The following is a 15,978-nucleotide window of genomic DNA, read 5'->3' on the forward strand; positions in this document are numbered from 1 at the left end:
GGCTGCTGGGGTAACAGGCGGCAGAGCCGCCTGGCAGCCACTGGCTCAGGATGGCATAGGGGGGTGTTGGAGGGAGGCAGGGGCTTGATGGATGAGTGGCTGGGGGCTAGTGACACCAATCCTCCGGAGGTAGATGGTCCTGCTCTCCCATCATCTGCTCCATGGCAGCCCATCCCGCGCTCTTTCACCCAGCGTAGTTCAGAGGCTAGGGAAAACTGAGCCCTGTATTTATAAAAGTACACGTGGTTTCAAGGTTAAGTGAAAACCTTCCCAGTTTAGCATCCCTCGGCCTTATGCCTTGTTTTTGCAAGAAGTGAAGCCCATTGAAAGTGGAGGGGTCTTCGGCAGGACTGGAGAGCCTGGGTTCGCTTCCGCGGTTACGTGAGTTCAGCACACAGAGGAGGCGCACAGAACCAGCGTAGATAGCTCGTCATGCCGCTGCGTGGAATCTGGCCCAGGCACAGGTTGTGCGACCTTTCAGACCAGTCCATTGCTTCTGTGGCAGCGTTCGTTGGCTGCGATACAGCACCCATGCTCGGAGCCCCCTCCCTGGAAAGCTGGCATTCGGTCCAGTCCGTTTTCACAGCCCTCCTGCACCCACGGTTGTTATTAACACAATATGCCATGCCAAATAGAATCTTTTCCATTCTTAATCTCTGGCTAACAAGGTTGTTAAAATCATTCGCTGCTCTGTTATACCAAACAGAATTTCGTATAACATATTGGCCAAAGGCTGTGTTTGAAGTAGTCTTTAATCTCAGTTCTAGGACGGAATCATATGTAAACAGTTACATTTTATCAGCTCTGCTGTAGAGTAATTTATTTGCTGGTCTATTTTTAGCAACATCTAAGTGCTTCAATATTATTTTAAACAGGTTCTATGGGATTAAGTGGAACTAAATCCTCACCGCTATAAAAGGTAATTTAGGTCCGGATCCTGCAAAGTTCTGCATGGTGCGGTGTGCCCCTGCAACTCCCATTGGCTGCGGTTTCCAGCCAATGAGATCTGCGGAGCCAGCCCTCGGGGCAGGTCAGTGCACAGAGACTCCCCAGCTGTCCCTCTGCCTAGGGGCCGCGGGGACATGTTGCTGATTCCGGGAGCCGCACGGAGCCAGGTAGGGAGCCTGCCAGCCCCGCCAACCGGACTTTTAACGGCCCAGGATCCCTTTTCGAGTGGGCGTTCTGGCCGAAAACTGGAAACCTGGCAACTCTATGCTGCAGCCTACAGGCTTGTAAAACAGAATGTTTGTATTTCCCGTTCCTGATTCTAGTTAGATTTCAGAGTTCCCCACCAAACAGTTCAACTATGTGCCACTTAACTCCCACTTAAGGCCTATTTGATGCATGGGCCCCATACAGATCCTGTGCCCATGGGTGAATTTCACCCACAGGTTCTTCTGCTTTTCTACTGGGAAAATGGCATGGAATGGAACAACTCCATAGACAGCTTAAAACTTTCCCCAGCTTTTTTGCCTAGTATCTTGCATGCTTGAATAATGGTTGTATCCATTTCTCTATTAATTTACCTGGTAACAGAGATTTCCTCTCCAGGGAGCCAGGTTTTACACTGGGAAATGTCAGTGCCTAATTTGGAGAGAATTGATTTAATCTGGGGCCCTGTAGCATTTTACAGCAGTTGGCCTAGGGTCCTGGCCACATACATGATCATCTCTCATTGTTCTCCTCTTCTGAAGGCGTAAAATCTTTAAAAACGTTTTGTTGTATCCAAGGGATTCAGTCAAAGCCATTTCGTGCCCTGCCTGGCTCGTTGTGATAGGGTCCGTGTACAACTGGGGATGATCTGCATTTTATACCTTTTTTTAATAACCTGAAATCATAACCCATTGGCTTTCAATTACCCAGGAAGCTTGGATCTCAGTGCAGACTGAAAAGAATAATGTGACTCAATTGACTGTGAAATCCTTCTTGGAAGAGGTGTAATTGTGATCGTAAACATCCATGTGATAATTTACTACCAGATTTAATCCCTACAGAGGGGAACACTCAGGGCTCGGAGAACAAGTCTGAAAAGAACTTCAAAGTCCTTAGTTATGGTTAAAGACCATTTGGTACAGATAAGGGGAGGAACATCTTTGTGTTCTTCAACCCTGTGTAGTAATGGCTCCCAGAGGCCTTTATGGTAGCCAGGGATCATCAGAGTGTAGGGCTATTTCAGCCCCGCCCTCTTTCCCCCATGGATGCCCCTTTGCCAGGTCATGATTTTGAATTTCTCAGTTAATTCAATCGCCTAATTGTTCTGTTCCCGAGTGTGGGGTCAGCCTCTCACAGATACTGGGGCAAAGGGTTGAAATCAAGATGCCAGTTTTGCAGCTTCAGTCCCATCTCCACTGCGCTGGAATGAGAGTTGGGGCAGTTGCCTGGCAGAGGGAGGTGCAGAGGAGAAATGTGACATTTCCTCAAAATCATTTGTTGGCCCAAAGATTTTCTGCAAGACAGATGGACAGGAATTTAAAGAGCCCTAAAAGGTCTGAGGCTGTATAAGGAAGTTGACAGGGGGATTAATGTCACCTCTGTGCTCAGGGCCAGCGCAAGGAGCCACTTATGTCCCACTGAAGCTCTCTTGGGCATAGACCTTCTGCAGGAGATGTGGCTGGGGTGACTGTCACCCATTGCAGCTAAGGAAATGCCTCTTGGCAGTCTCAATGAGGGACAGCGAACAGCGATAAAGACAGACACGTAGGAAGTGTTACAGAGTGATAAGGATGCCAAAATGGTAAATCAAAAGCAGAGGAAGGCTATAAAGCAGCATATACATAGTAAATCTTTTTAAAGGCTGACAATCAGGCAAGAAGTCACTGGGGCCTTCAGGGGGATGTGAATTGGGAGAAATGGCTGAAAACTTGAATTCCTTGCCTTGATAATTAAGGAAAAGAAATGGAAGGTTGCGTACTGTATGGGAGCCTGGGAAGCATGATATTTTCCTGTGTGTGTAAAGGGAGCGGGGGGAGACTAGGAAAAGGTTTTATGTTTAACCTAAGCAGACGGTTGGGTAACCAGAAGAAACAGAAGAACATTGCCAGGGAGCCTAGGACGGCCTCTGGCAATAGTGTCTGACAGCTCTCGGGGAAAGTGGCGGTACGATAGGATTGATGAGCAGATAGCCCTAGTCTCCAGGCTTAAGACAGGAACCCCCCAAAAAATAAGTTGTGGAGAAAAAAAGGGAATTTTGATAAAAGCAAAGCGGTAGTCAATATTTTATGGACAATGGAAGAGGTCATCAAGTACAAGATGAATTTGATTTCTATGAGCATTTCAATAGGCTAAAGATAAAACTCTTTGGGGCAAGGACTGTCTTTTGTTTTGTGTTTGTACAGCGCCTTGCACAGCGAGAGCCTAGGCTATGACTGAGGCTGCTAGGTGTTACCGCAATACAAATACACGCTGTAGAAATATTGAATTCCATGCAGTTTCCCACTGTGACACACCGCGTGCTTACAACAACACTCCTGCTATGTTCTCACCAGTTCTCGAGGTGAATTCCATTTAAGACAATGGAAAGGAAATTCTGTTCTTAAGGTTTCAGGTTGGGTTATTCTAAATTACCCATTAAAAAGCCCCAACAACAACACAGGCTTGATTGGCTGTGGAGTCACTCACACCTGTGCAAAGAGAGCAGTGGCTTTGGAACATGCTGTAGCATTTTACACCCACTGGGCACTAATTATGGCCAGCTATTTTGTTGACAACTGCCAGTAGTGACAAACCATCAAATGAAGATTCAAAGCTCCCGGCTGTACTGATCCTCCAAGGCTAATGCCACTGTTGAGCCGATCCAGGAACAAGTCCCATTTCCCAGTCTTCTACAGTGTAGCCAGATCCTCTGGTTAGCATTTGTGGGGGCATATCCATGGGTTTCTGTGCTGAGCCGCTCTATGATTTTTCCCCAGAAAATTATGGGAGAACCTGTCTGTTCTTCTGGGCACATGGGGGAAATTGTGGGCCGGTACTGGAGGACTAGCAGCAGTCATGTGATTTAGCCTGCAACCTCACTACATAGTGGGTGGGTTACCAGCCCAAGTGAAAGTGGAAGCTCTAACCCCTATCCCAAGCCATGCCGGCTATCGCAGGTTGAAATCACTCCTGAAATTAGGTCAGAAGTTTGTGGATGTGGAGAGGAACTAAGAGCAGTACCTGGGTAAGAGCCTGAGATAACTGCAGTGAAGACACTCTCAGAGAGAACCATATTGGGTACATTCTCTAGGTTTAACTCAACTAAAATGCATCATTGTAAAAAGATCCTGCTGTGTTAAGATGCATTCAGTAATAAGGCAACATCCAGTTTGTATATTATCTAGACTGAGCTCTGCTTGGCCATCTGTTGGCTCAGGTGCCAGGGGATGACCAAAATTGTTAGCTACCTGCCTGTAGTGTTCCTCGTTATTTAAAGTCTCTTTCAGTCTGATATCCCCTGAAATGCTGCAGGACCAAGGTGTTAATTCTGACATACAGTACAACTTCAATGTCTTAACAAATTGGTAATCCCTGTCTGGGATATATAGGCAAGAAAATGGGTGGTGTCTAGAATAGATTTGCTACAATTTTCTAAATTTACAGAATTTAATATTAACTGATGTTAAACATTTCACTTTACATTGAGAAGTCCCTGGTACCTAATGCCTAAAATATCCTTCACCAGATGAAAGAAGAGGCAACAGATTTCAAAATGTAAACCATTACAAAAACCCCAAACTCCAAGTCATTCTTTTCTTTTCTTTTCTTTTCTTTTCTTTTCTTTTCTTTTCTTTTCTTTTCTCAACTAGTTTCCTAGTTGAAATCAGTTCCTGGTTAACCTGTTCCAATGAAACAACAAAACAGTGGGTGTCTCTAATTCACTGAGTAACAATGACATTCCAAAGCGCCAGCTGCTGCCGAGGGTAGAGGATTCAGTACGGGGGAGTTCATGACACCACTGCTAGGGTTGCTTTCAGAGGAATACCTTGAAGGGGAAGGCAGAGAACAATACTCTGATCTCTCCTGGAGATGGGCCCTTGACTGGGCAGCCCAGGCATATGTCATTAGTGTGCCCACAGTCCGTGGATTCATCAGAGTGAGCTTATCCTGTACTCTTGGAGAAGCCAAAGACCTGGGGCATCAATTTAACCATGCTCAGTTTGGAGCTTCACAATCCAGATGTGTGTTCTAAATTCACATGGTCTTGGCACCGGGGGAAAGAAAAAGCCCACCCCTGTCAGAGAGGATCCGAACGCTTTTCTTGCTTCATTCCGGGCCACTGTCACTGTACCCAACTTCACAACATCTGCAGCTTTCTTCTGGGCTACCAAGGGGATTATGGCTCCCATTACTCACACCTGCCTCTTGGAACAGTTTACACTCCTAGGTGGATCCAGTGCCCATGGAAGTCTGCATGAATCTCTCCGTTTATTTCAGTGGGCTTTGTGCCAAAGCACCTACAACTCCTAATGAAACAGGAGAATCATGGGTGCGCAGTGTGTGAGTTCAGCCCTGAGGCCTTGAATCCTGACCAAAGTCTGGAGGAGTTTTGCCTGAGTAAGGCCTTTAGGGATCAATCCAGGCAGGGCCGCCCAGAGGATTCAGGGGGTCTGGGGCAAAGCAATTTCAGGGGCCCCTTCCATTAAAAAAAGTTGCAATACTATAGAATACTGTATTCTTGTGGGGGCCATTTGCCCCCCCTCTGGGCGGCCCTGAATCCAGGTGATCAATAATGTTGAATAATTCAGCCTGGCAGAGGGTTTATAAATAGTGTTCGAAGAGGGACTGTTAACTGTAGCACTGCATCCATGAGCCATTGTAATGCTGTTCACTTGCAGCTCCATGGTAACTCGTGCTGACAAGCATGAAGGGAGCATAGAATTTGCTTCAGTGCAAAGCTATCCTCAGTTGTGACTGTCTCTGCCAGTTCCCACTAACACAACAGAGTCAGAAAGCAGATTGGAGGGAAGGAACAGAAGAGACCAGATGGCAGATGTCTATCTTTCCAGCCTCTTTCCAACTCAGAGGTCCCCATCCAAATCAGTGAGAGCTTTCTGGACGTCAAACATGGCTGGTGGGTATTTTTAGAAGCCAATCAATCAGTGGTGACTGTTTAAGTTCAGGCAAGTCAAACACAGCCTGCAAAGTTACACAGAAACTCTGTGTGTAATAGAAGAGGCTGGTGAGCCTGGCTAACTGGACATGCTGTGCCAAAATCCATCAGCTACCAGTGCTGGAGTTCCCTTTAGAAAGATGTCTATGAGACATAGGAGTATAAACAGACTGCTGATTGTCAAACACACACACTTTTTTTTTTCATACTGAGGCAATAAATTACCATTTGTGCTTCTATAGAGACCTTCATTCGAGGATCTAAAAGTGCTTTGCGAAACATTAACACGCCTGTGAGGTTGTCCTTTTTACAGATGGGGAAACTGAGGCGGTAAGTGTTTGTTCGGCAACTAGCACAACGGGGTCCTGAGCCTTGCTAGGACCTCTGGATGCTACTTTAGTGCAAATGAATAGAACAATAATAATAATTTCACCCCATGAGAGCTGTGGGTGCTGAGCATTCTGCAAATTGGGCCCAACCAGCCTCAAATTGGGGACCCAAAAATTGATGCATCCTGAATTAGTGGCATAATATTTACCTTTTCCTCTCTGTGCCTCAGTTTAACCATCTGGAAGTTGGGCTTACTACGTATTTACCTCACAGAAATCGTAAGTTAATTAATGCTTGAGAAAGACACTGTAGAAGTAGTTTTGTTCCTGCTTCTCCGCTTCCTTTTCCCCCTTCTGCTCACAATTGCAAGTCATCCTCCCTGTCTGGAGTCTGCACAGCTGCACAAGCTGTAATGCGTGGCATGATTTGAAGCTTGGGATTAACTCATGTTCCCGTGCCAGCTGGAGGGACCTACTGGGCTTTTGCTGATACATCAGAAATATATATTTAGGAAGGTTTCCTTATAATTATCACATTATAGCTTCTTCTGGATCTCTCAGAATATAGTAAACAATCGCTATACTTGTTACAGGTCATGAATACATAAATTCATTCCTCTCTGTGAGGTCTGCTGTTAAATAGTGACTTAGTTTGCACACATGTGCGCGTACGCACACAGAGAGATCAAAGGAACATTCTGACCTTGTTCAAACCAGTGATCCGGTTCTTATAATTTACCCTGCTTTCCTAAAGTTGCTTCTCTGAATTGTAACAATGAAAGAGCCAAAGGACACCTTGGCTTCGTTTGTTTCGGAGCAAGTGGTGTTATGTCCCATTCTCCAAAATACTTCCCACTTTCTATGAGTTTTACATGTCACTGCTGTGTCTCATTCTTCTTTTGTTATTTATACCACGGTACCGATTAGGGACCCCAAACAAGGATCAGTTTTTGTCCCAAAGGGCTAAGTGTCATCCAGGATCCAAGAGATGGGCACAACGGGCCAATGGGGTGGAGGTGAGTGGGAAAAGGAGTAACAAAAAGAACTGATTTCAGAGTGGTAGCCGTGTTAGTCTGTATCAGCAGAAACAACGAGGAGTCCTTGTGGCACCTTAGAGACTAACAAATTTATTTGGGCATAAGCTTTCGTGGGCTAGAACTCACTTCATCAGATGCATGGAGTGGAAAATACAGGAGCAGGTATACATTTATGAAAGGATGGGGGTTGCTTTACCAAGTGTAAGGTCAGTCTAACGAGATAAATCAATTAACAGCAGGATACCAAGGGAGGAAAAATAACTTTTGAAGTGGTAAGAGAGTGGCCCATTACAGACAGTGGACAAGAAGGTGTGAGTAACAGTAGGGAGAAATTAGTATTGGGGAAATTAGGTTTAGGTTTTGTAATGACCCAACTGCTCCCAGTCTTTATTCGGGCCTAATCTGATGGTATCCATTTTGCAAATTAATTCCAGTTCTGCAGCTTCACGTTGGAGTCTGTTTTTGAAGTTTTTTTGTTGAAGAATTGCCACTTTTAGGTCTGTGGTGAAAAAAATCAGAACTCACCATCCGCCGTATATCTTGTGGTTTTCAGATGCCCTGATACAGAAGAAATGCAAGGACAATGCAAAGGGTGAAATGTTCCCCACTGCTACATGTGGCTGTTCAGAAGCTCTGGAGAGCTGCAGTGCTGTCCATCCCAGCAGGGCATGGGAGGCCCACATACCGCTAGACAAAGCCAGGCAGAAATTCAAAGAATACTTTGGTCCACACAAAAATGACGCTTAGAGGAGAAATATTTCCGAAAAAGCCAGTTGTCAGGTGAGACCATTGACCATTATGTTACAAAGCTATGTGATAACGCCAAGTCCCGTGACTTAGCCCATGGATTAATTATTAGTGGTATGACTGGGTAGCCAGGTTAAAGAAAGGTTATCATGAACAATGGGACTTGGCTTTTCAAAGAAAGTGGCTGGTGAAACCATACTTCCCAGATGAAAATGTTACCAAGCAGTGGAAGAACTGAAATGTACCTAGTTGAAATGGATACACAGGCATAAAGGCACGTTACTCAGGTGAGTTAATCTATCAAGGCTTGACCTTGAAGTCCTAAGTTTAGTGCCTATAGCCATTCTATTCTTAGCTTCAGCCTAGACTGCCAACAAAGGTGCTGGCTGTGGTCATTACTAGTCCTCCTTTACTATACATTACTGATCTCCTTCCCCATCTCGTACATGACATTGTCAATGGCTCTGAAGGGTAGACAGCATGCATGCCAAAAAAAACGGCGGTAGAAAGGCGAGAGAGCCACAATTTATTCCAGCTCTAAAACCCACCCACTGCTCTGTATTGTAGGATAAGAACATGCTCCCGCTCTTCAGCTTTAGATCTTGATGGCAGTTTGCCTATTGTCCTGTGTACACATACAGCGCTACAGAAGCCATAAAAATAACTTGATTTAAGAAATCTCCACTGCTGAGATGTGAGCCACATTAGCGTTTCTCCTGGAAATGTTTTGCAGGTTTTGATTTATGCTGTAAACCAGCTTGAGCTACTTTTAAGATACATTAGGTTGGACAATATGATGTCAAAATAACTCAAAGCTCTGAACTCCTCCACCTCGAACATGTCACTCTGGAGACTGGAGCAGAGAATAGCATGCTCTAGCACACACCAGGAAGGGGAGCTAAGATTTTGACATTAAAGAAAAGAGGATGGGCAATTCAGAGTTCACTCTGCCACTTGATCCTTAATTCATCTACTGTCCCTGTTAGGATCTGTTATAAGGAGCTGCACAGAGGAGGCCATTTGCAGTGCACATCGCCACCAAATTTTATTGCTTCTATAAAATCCAGGCGCTATGCTATGCGTTCTTGACCACCACTACTAGCTCCTTATTTATTAACTAGCTATTTACATATCTGCAGCCTTGTGACAGTGCCTGCAGAAGATATTGCACAGGTTGGTGAAATAATAATGATGCTTTATGCAAGATTGTAAGAAATACTCAGAAGTTAGTTGTGAGCATTCAGCAACTCTGGAAAAAAAATCTCACATCATACTCAAAGTCCATCCCTACCTTGGGCCAAGCAACCACATGGCAAATCAGTGGAAGGAGCCAAGAATAGACTCCAGGTTTTGGGGGTCCTCAGGCTCCACAGACTCATCCATCCAAAGCTTGTAATGCTGGTTCCATAAAACTGAAGTACAACTTAATGAGCAAAGGATAGAATGGCAGTCTGAACATCGAAACCCCTTGCTTTGTTTGGTTTGTGTTGCATGCTCCATGTTGTTTTAATATAGGCTCTAATATGCAATGCATTTTTATTGCTTACTCTAATAACAGTGACTGAGTGCTAAGAGCCAAGCCAAACAAGCCATGCCAAAAAGCCAAACACTTCAGTTCAACTAGCAGAACGGATGCCTCTTTCCCCTACTCAAGTCTTACTTAGACATGTAAATCGAGGACCTTACCAGGCCATTAGAGAAAGCAAAACAAACTGCGCCTCTGATGTCTGGAAAGCAGCCAATGGGGGACAGTTTCACTGGACCAGCTGCTGAAACTGCCATGGATTGGGTTGGTCTTTCTTGCTACCGTTGCTCTCCACAGGAGAGAGAGAGAGAGAGAGAATGCGAGAGACGAGGCGTGGCTATGCAAAAAGCGCCACCTCTTCCCAAGGTGCATAAAACGGAGCTCGGGGCTGATTTTCAGATATTTTCAGCCCCTGTAGTTGCCTGGAACATCTGTAAGAGCAGGAGTCGCTCAGGATCTTTGAAAACCAGGCCACTACTTACTGACTTGTTATTTTCAATACAATTTGAAAATCCTCCCTCACCTGGTGCAAAATGAGTGTAACTCCATTGACTTAAGTGCATTTATACCCATTAACACCAGATAGGGATCTGACCCAATTAACATCAGTGGAGTCACACCCATTTACACCTACTGACTTCAACGGAGCTATGCCCATTTACACCAGTTGGGGATCTGGCCCTGGCATGTGTCCATTTTTTGTTGGCTCCCTTTCCTTATATTTTTCTACAATAGTCTGCCTAATTTCCCTTCCCTCCCCTTGTGTTCTCCCCCTCCCCCAACATTCTCCACCTTCTATGCCTCTCCTCATAGATGTTCCCTGTCGTTCTCTGGGCTCTCCCTTGTTTCTTATTTCTTCTCCTCATGCTCATTTTCTCCCTTACAGTTTAGACCTTTTCCTTCTCATTTCTCTCCACATAGATTTATTTTCATTTCTTTACCCTTTGTTTTGTCTTTTAGTGTCTCTTCCTTTCCTATAGGCCTCTCTCTCCTTTCTCATGGTCCATCCCCAGTCCTCTTCTCTGGACCTCCATAGAGAGCCCATTTCCTCCACAGCAATACTGAGAAAGAGAGAAAATGAACTGGGGGGAGGAACATTACATTACATCCAAGAGCGATGGTTCCTGAGAGATGCCAAGTATTGTCCTGCCAGCATTAGTCTGGACTGTTTTCATCCGGCTAGACAAGTTGAACCAACCATCTCAAGCACTGACAAGCAATTCACTAGTCTTCATGCCATGTAATCGATCATTGCTCCCTAGTGATGGAGGCATTTTATTCTGCACAAGCCTGAAAATTATAAGTGCTTCAGCGAAGATGTCACGGGATGTAAACATGCACTCAGTTTTTTTCTTTGGGATATGCATCCCGTTTTTACTTGTTAAGCTGTAAGCATCTGTAGCTGCCAGCTAGCCGTGCTGTGGCCCATATAATTAAGTAATTATAGAGATGCGGTCTCAGTTGGGACAGAAAATAATCAATCCTCCGAGTTACAGAAGAGGCAGTCTGCTACTAATTGGTTCTGCCACCTTTTCCTTCGCATAAGTTGAGCACACTGTAGGAACAAAGGACCACTGAGTGCTAGCCATCCTACAGTACAGCTCTGTGTTTGCAGCGTTGGTGTAGCCATGTTGGTCCCTGGATATTAGAGAGACAAGGTGGGTGAGGTACTATCTTTTATTGGCCCAACTTCTGTTGGTGAGAAAGAAGCTTTCAGGCTACCTGGAGAAGAGCTCTGTGTATGCTCAAAAGTGTGTCTCCCTCACCAACAGAAGTTGGGCCAATAAAAGATATTACCTCACCCATCTTGTCTCTCTATTCAGCTGTGGTGTAAGGTACTAAGGAATTTTCCCTCAGGAGATAATTGGGCTACATTTTATGCAGTAGCTTCCAAACGGTAACACCCCTACCTTATGCATCCATGCAGCAGCCTGTCTGTGCATTTGTATAGGTTTGGGGAACGATCAGCTATGGGAGGTGGGCTGATCAGTCACTGAAGGAGAAACGATGATCCATTCTTAGTACACTGCAGCGTCGCTTCCAATTTGCCGCGCAGAACAATAATGCCTCAGACAGCTCAGAACTGCTGCATCATTCATTCACCAGCTGTGACTGAATCTCACACACTCCCACTGCCCCAGTCAATCCATGACTCATGCTTTGCCTTTCATTAACAGTAAAGAAGACACATCTTTAAAAAAAAAGAAGACAGCTGCTCAGTGTCTTGGGGTGTAACATACCTCCTAGGAGTCAGCGTTTAGACATGACCTTCAGCCTCCTATGCCCACAGCAGGTGGGTAAGGAACTGAGCTATTATGGAAAAGGGTTGGGGACCGAGTACAGTAGCTTGGGGTACAAGTAGCTAATCTGGGTGATCAGAGCCAAGACGAAAGCGCTGTATGAGTGGTACATTTATGACTATATGTTTAATCACAGAACAGTCTCTATCATGCTCAAGTGCGCTAAATATGTTCAAGCTGTGTATATTGTTTTAACAGTACGAGCCCTCGATAAATCACCTGTCCCAGCCTCTCGTACATTTTAAAGCATTTATTGCTAATGGATTTTCACAATGTGGTTTAAAGGACATTGTTATTAACGAACATAACTGCATACAGTAGTAAATTTGATAAGGATGGAAGAGGCATTTATAAATTCCACTTTACTTTCAACAGTTGCTAGGATTTTTAACGGATTCAAAATAAAATGCATTTAACCTTGATTTTTCTTTTTGCTAAAGCTAGGCTATTAGGAAGCTAAAAGGAATTTATCAGCGCCATAGTCCTAATTCTGCATTCCGTGGTGCTGGTGAAAATCCAATCAACTTTAATTATGTCAGTGAAGTTATCTTGGTGTAAGAGAGAGCAGAATTGGCCTCACTATCTGCCAACTAATGCCTTTAAACACACCAAAAGCAGAGGGAAAATTAAAAAGGGATGATTAATATCCCTTAATACTGGTGATAACATGAAAAGAAAATTATTTGTCTATTTCTAGGCAACCAGTTTTTGCTAATGGACTGCTCTCCATTTCATTATCATTGCAATGCCTAAAGCACTTCTCTGTGTATAAATTAACTGTGGAATTATATTTCAGTGCCCAACATCGATAGCACCGAATGCATGCTATGGCTTAAGGCTGGTATCCACCTCAAGGATGGGGTCTACAAACATTCACAGCACACAATGATGGGAAGGGTTACCAGTTGTGTTATGGCTGCACCCTCAAACTAGCATAACATTAAACGGACAATTGTGAGGTGGGCTGTGAGAGGAAAACACTTTCATTGCTGAGCTTTAATAGAAGCCGATCCAGGCCAGGATTCATGTCTCTGGCAAAGGAGACAAGTATTAAGCACAGGAAAGCATTTGTTTGCTCAGTTGCCAGAAAGTGTTCGTTAATCAAGGAATGTCTTGGTCTGGTTGGGCTTTCTGTTGAAGACACGTGCTGTTCACATTTCAGAATAAAGTAGAAAAGAGACAGGGGGCTAGTCGCTAGGACACCAGACTGGGTGTCAGCTGACCTGGGTTTTATTTCTGCCAATGAGCTGTTCTGTGACCGTGGGCCCATTACTTCAGCTTTCTCTGCCCCTATTTTGCTTCCCACCCTTTGTCTAACTATTTAGATCAGGGGTCTCAAACACACATGCGGCCTGTGGAGTTATTTGCTGCTGCCCATCAAGCTCCCCGCCCCCGCCCCTCCCTGAGTTATTTCCTGCGGTCGCCAAGCTCCCCTCACCCGCCTCCCTCACCCCCCCCCCCCATCGTGCCGCGTCCCTGCTCCTCTGTCTACCTCCAGGCGCTTCCCGCCACCAAACAGCTGTTTGGCCGTGCTTAGCGCTTTCCAGGAGGGAGGGGGGAGGAGCAGGGAACTGCACGCTCGGGGAAGAGGCGGGGCAGGGGTGGGGATTTGGGGAAGGGGTTGGAATAGGGGCAGGGAGGGGGTGGAGTTGGGGACTTTGGAGAAGGGGTTGGAAGAGGTGGGGCAGGGGCGGGGCATCAGGGAAGGGGTGGAATGGGGGCAGGGCCGGGGACAGTGGGTGTGTGTGTGTGTCAGTGATGCGGCCCTTGGGCCAATATACTAGTCCTCATGTGGCCCTCATGGTAATTTGAGTTTGAGACCCCTGATTTAGATCATAAGCTCGCTTCAGGGTAGGGGCTGTTTCACCCCATGTGTTTGTACAGTGCCTCGCTCCTCAAGCTGCTACACACACATACATATCTTAGTTCTATTATGACACACACAATATACCAAACCTTATAGTTCAAGGTGAAGTTCGCGGTCTGCTCCAGCCTTCATCCTAGTGGTGACTGTATTTTATTCATTCATTATAATCATTCACTTTTCTTAATTAATTTCTGCACATCGTAGGCTATAAATAATCATTGTTGGTATTGCAAGGAAGCTGTGAGTTTCTGAACAGAGAGAATCGAAATCTCAATTTGTCAGTTGCTGGTACAATGCAGCTGTTTTTCTAATTTTTATTGTTTTGGTATTTTATATGCACAGAAAAAAATTATGAAGTTTACAGAAAGTTTCTTCTTCCTCGATTCATGGAGTAATCATCTCTCAGGTGCCTCTGTGGCTCTCTTTGCATTCAGCACTTGTAGCTACTGGATTCTGGCTGATGTCGTTTTGTTTATATAGTTTAGCAGTATAAATCCCTAACCCCCAGCAGTTCCCCAAAACAATCACCAATAATTTATCAGCTTCCCCCGGGGAACATCTTATAACTGGTGGAAAGCGCTCTGCAATGAAAATATTGTTTTATCCTTCTCAAAGTGCCCCTTGCCAAAGTCAGCCAAGAATCCAGAGGCACTTACCTTATTATAACTTTTGAATCATTAATATTCACCTAACATGCTATGCACACAAGACAGACACAGCCCTTCCTTAGGTTTTCGATTTGTATCGTGTCCAAAAATTGCTGCTTCTATTTCTTAGGGCCCAATCCTGCTCCTGCTAAAATCCATGGGCCTGATTTTGCTCTAGTTACTCTGGTGTAAGTCAGGGGGTAACGCCACTGAAAATCAGTGGAGTTACACAGATGTAAAAGTGGTGCAAGTGGGACATGAATCAGACTGCGTGGCCAAAATCCCATTGACTTCCATGGAAGCACACAGGGTTGGATGCACAGTCCACCTGGCTTTACTCTTGTCTTGCATTCAGTGATTCGTGCTTCCACATTTAAGGCTCTGGACTCCATGTATATTAAAGCCCCCTGGATGTTCTGCATAACATGGCGAGTGAAAAATTCTGCACAAATAGCTTCCAAAACAGCCTTCTCCAATGGATCCCTGCCACAGAGGGCAGAACACAAGGGCAGAGCCTTTTGGACAGTACGGGCATTGAAAATATACAGGAAATGTGTAGATGCTGTTGGGTTTCTTTTTCCCTTGGATAAAGTAGTCCGAGGGCCAGAAATGGACAGCGAGCCTGTGAGCAGAACTGGGCCAGAGTCCGTTAACACAGGAGGCGGGGAGGATGTCTCTCAGGCCTCCGGATTAATCGAAACTGCTGCAGGAGAGCCATTAACAATGCCCAGTTTCTCTAGGGCAATGGAGTCTGTCAGTGAACTGAATGCAAAACAACAGCCAACAGTACATTATTGCCCAGAGCATAAGGGAAACCATGGGCAAAACCGTTAAAGGAGCGCTGCGAACCACAGGAGGCACCTGCGGGAGTTAGAATTTAATAGGCTCTGGGTGCCTCCATTGAAAATGCCAGCTATTGACTATGCAGAGCTCTGGAGAAATGGGCCCAGGGCTATTGAAAGGAAATGTTACCCTGACCTGCTTTCTTTATTCAATACACAAACTAACCAAGCCTCCGTGGGCCTGATTCTGGTTTAGGGTCTAGCCTTGCTAACTAGGAGTGATGAAGTCATTGGCATTGCTCCCTGTTGTATCAACCAGGCAGGGCCGGCTCCAGGCACGAGCAGACCAAGCACGTGCTTGGGGTGGCACCTTGTAAGAGGCGGCCAATCTTGGGGTGGCGGGGCGACGCTCGGGTTTTTGTTTGTTTGTTTTGTTTCGGCGGGGCAGCACTCGGGGGGTTGGTTTTTTTTGGTTGGGCGGGGTGGCGCTCGGGGTTTTTTGTTGTTGTTTTTGGTTCGGCGGGGCGGCACTGGGGGGGGATTTTTTTGGTTCAGCGGGGCGGTGCTGGGGGGGTTGTTTTTGTTTTGGCGGGGCGGCGCTGGGGGGGTTGGTTTTGGTTCGGCGGGGCGGCACTGGGGAGGTTATTTTTGGTTCGGCG

Source organism: Terrapene carolina, unplaced genomic scaffold (genome assembly GCF_002925995.2).
Source record: "Terrapene carolina triunguis isolate 2854851 unplaced genomic scaffold, T_m_triunguis-2.0 Scaffold192, whole genome shotgun sequence".
NCBI classification, from domain to species: Eukaryota; Metazoa; Chordata; order Testudines; family Emydidae; genus Terrapene; species Terrapene triunguis.